The sequence below is a fragment of the Tenrec ecaudatus genome, chromosome 17 (assembly GCF_050624435.1).
Source record: "Tenrec ecaudatus isolate mTenEca1 chromosome 17, mTenEca1.hap1, whole genome shotgun sequence".
Taxonomy (NCBI): Eukaryota; Metazoa; Chordata; class Mammalia; order Afrosoricida; family Tenrecidae; genus Tenrec; species Tenrec ecaudatus.
The window spans coordinates 52,875,768-52,879,145 of NC_134546.1; the positions used below are offsets into that span (position 1 = coordinate 52,875,768).

The window sequence follows — 3,378 nt, forward strand, 5'->3', positions numbered from 1 at the left end:
TCCCGGGAGTGGGTGAGGTGAAAAGAGTCCAGAAAGTGCCCGAAACCAGTGAGACCAGGATAGGAGGGAGGGGAGTCCTTGGAGTTCGTTCTTTATCTTGTATATATCCGAGTCACGGAACCACGTATGTAAGATCTCTTTTTGGGCTAGAGTTACACCTGGGTCCTTGGCTCCGCATGAGAAAGAATTCACACCGAAGCCTGACTCGTGATCCAAGTGAGTTTAATGAAAGTTAAAAGAAGTTTCAGGTTTTACGCGGCACCCATAGGATTCCTTCCAATCATGCGGCCTGGCAGAGACTGCTCAGCGTCATGCAAAGATCTTTCTCCAAAATGCTCCTTCAAAAAAGACTTCTCTCCCTCTGGATTTCTGCCTTTTCAAGGATTCCAGGGAGAGTCGTGGTGAACGATCCCAGGTCAACCCCGATGGCTGGACTGAATTCACCTGGCCCAGGTGGGCTGATCCAGGATTAGCGCCCACCATGCCCACAGGCGGGAAACCCAGGCCTTTGTCCTATGCTGGCTCTCTTGGGCATGCGTCAATGGACATCCCATCCCTGCCTATCTGCCTAACACAACCACACTTAGAAGGAACACAGTTTGAGTTGCTTGAGGATGCCCCATCTGCGGTTTGGATGAGATGTGGAGCGCTGCAAAGAAGGGTTGGAGGGATGGAAATGCTGCCTTCAGAAGCCTATAGGCCTAGCTGGAGGCTCTGCCAACCAGCTATAGCTTCACAGTCTCATATTTTAAAATAAAAGCTTCTCTAATTGTCTAGCACTACTTCGCTGGGTGGTGTGCTGGTTATGCGTCCGGCTGGGATCCGCATGGTCAGCAGCTCCTCGGGAGAAGGACTGGGTTCTCTATTCCTGTCAGCAGTGACCATCTCCAAAACCCCACAGGGGTCAGCATGACTGGATGGCGGTGAGTTTGGTTTGGGGTTTGGGGAACCCTGGTATAAGCACCTCTCAGGGGCTGTTGGTTTCTTCTCCGTTAATGCGCTCATCTGTGTAGACCCAAAAGGTGTAAGATAGCTACAATCCTTGTCCTCAAAGGCTTATATTCCACCGGCATTTGTGTTGCCCGTTCGCTTTCGGAAACTAGTGAACGTGGTGTCAAAACAGGCGCAAATTAAACACCCAGGCAGCCACGGTCTGCCTCTGAGTGCGGTTTCTTTGGCATCGGAGCTTCATAAGGAACAGTTAAAAAAAAAAAAAGCTTATATTCTAGAAGCCTATACTGGACACTCAAAAAATATATTCCCTCCCATCAAGAAGGGGATATTTGCCTAAAAGAGACCTTTTTAATCAGGGACCACCGGACAAGGCATTCCGTATCTGCTTTGAGAAACTGCCCCAGAACTGTGATAGTCGCCACCTGGAAGACCCTTTGCACTTTGGGGGTTAAAGGGCAAGCATTGACATGAAAGAGTCCAGCTGTAGTGAAGATTGTAATCCTCTGTGTGGAAAAGGTGCACTAATTAAATTGTCAACAGCCACCATTTGGGGACATTGGTTATCCACCAATATCCATGGCTTGACTCTATTGTTGCAGAACTGGTCTTTCAGCCATTGGAGACATCTAACACATGCCCAGAAGGAAGCTTGCAAAACCCTGGCCTTCTAAGCTCTCTTGTAAAAGCAACTGCAGCAGGCCCTCCATTAGGCCCCGACTTGAGCAGGTCAAGGTTGTGGATGTTAGTAGCGTGTATCACATAATCAGGTGACCTTGAGTTTGAAATCTTCTAGAATGCACTCTGAGCTCCTGCTGGTTTGTTTTAATTAGTGAGATCTTGTTTTCCTGATACTTCACTTGTGCTAAAATATTCATATTTTAGGCTCTTAAGAAGAGGCATGTATGATTCATGGGATAAATGGCAAAAGGATTTGCCGACATTATCAAATTAGCTTTGCATTTCCCTGGCCTTCAAAACGCTCAAGTGAAGCTTGGAATTTATATGTAAATATTAAAGGCCTATTCTGAGTGTGATCAAACATGCATATGGTTCCAATATGTCCATGGACAGAAATGGGCCCAGAATAGGTGCCCAAGGAGCACTAACTGACATTCCATGGGGTGGATGTCCTCTGATGACCTTCTCAGAACACCTGCAGACATTGTGGTCTCTGCTCCTGCTGAGCCCCCTCTCCTCTGTGAGATGCAGGGAGGAGGATGGACGCAATCGCTCATCTTCTGGATTTAAAAGATACTTGGCTCAGATTCTTCTCCAAGAAAAAGGGGAGGAATTCTGCCTATTTTGTCATGGCTGTAGCCTTGATGTTCAGAAAAATGGTCTCAAAAAAAAATCCCTGGAGTCCCTGGCAACCAAATCTCCACTTGGCCCCTAGGAGTCTCTACAATAAAACAAACAAACAAACAAAGAAACCATCCAGTCGACCCCATTCCTGGGCATCCAGGATATGTCCAAAGAAGACCACAGGGTTCTCAATGCGGTTTCTCAGAAGAGATCATATATGAGGCCTTTCCTTCTCAGGCACCTTTGGGTGGACCTGGATGCCTAGCCTTCCCAGTAGAGGTTAAGCACTTTAAGCATTTGTACCGAGCAGGGAGTCCACAGCTACCTGGTTGCAAAAGCCTGTGAGCAGAGCCTGTGGAACTGTAACGTCAGAGAGGAAGGGCCGCACGGGGTTTCCAAAACTGTCATCTTTCTGGGAGGGCTCACCTGTCTTTCTTGTGCGGACACGGAATGAGTTCAAACTACCAACCTTTTGGTTAGCAAGCAAGTGCTTACCCATTGTGGCCCAAGTCTGCTATAATCTCGTCGTGAACGAAGATGGAATATATTCGTGATACTTACACTAGGGGAAATAAAAAAAGTCTTGGCACAAAGTCACAGAAATGTTTGTTAAACAAAAATATTGAAATGTGAGGCTCTTGTGGGTGAGTCTCACCTTCGCTAGGCTACGCATTGCTGATGGCTGTGTTTCCAGCCCTCGAACCGCTCCCCCCGCCCCTAGGTGCTCTGGTGGTCTCGTTTGTAAAATGAGAACAGCCCTCTCTCAGATTTCTTCTGAGGTGCGGACCTCAGTGATACAGTGGTTTCGAGTTGGGCTGTGATCCTGAGGATTGGCAGTTCGAAACCACTAGCAGCCCCTCAGGAGACAGATTGAGCTTTCTCCTCCCGGTAGCAGCAGTTCCAGTCTTGGACACCCAGAGGGGTCACTATGAGTCAGCCTTGCCTCGGGGACAGTGAGTTTGGTTTGTTTTGGTTTGGGTAAACAGTCTTTGGCTAACTTCCCCACATCCATTCAACTGGAAGCCTCGGCAGGGGCGGTGGTGTGCCAAACTTGGCTAGTGTCGGTTCCTGAAAAACAGTTGTCAAAAGTTTCAAAGAATTTTTCTAGTCAGTTGTTAAACA

General features: G+C 47.8%; 1 non-coding gene across 1 annotated transcript; it reads left to right on the forward strand.

Annotated features, from left to right (window-relative positions):
- Nucleotides 1-1,068: 1,068 nt before the first annotated feature.
- Nucleotides 1,069-1,203, forward strand: LOC142431206 (small nucleolar RNA SNORA13). Its single transcript, XR_012780750.1, has one exon. It is a non-coding gene; the product is annotated as a small nucleolar RNA SNORA13 (small nucleolar RNA).
- The last annotated feature ends 2,175 nt before the right edge of the window (nucleotides 1,204-3,378 follow it).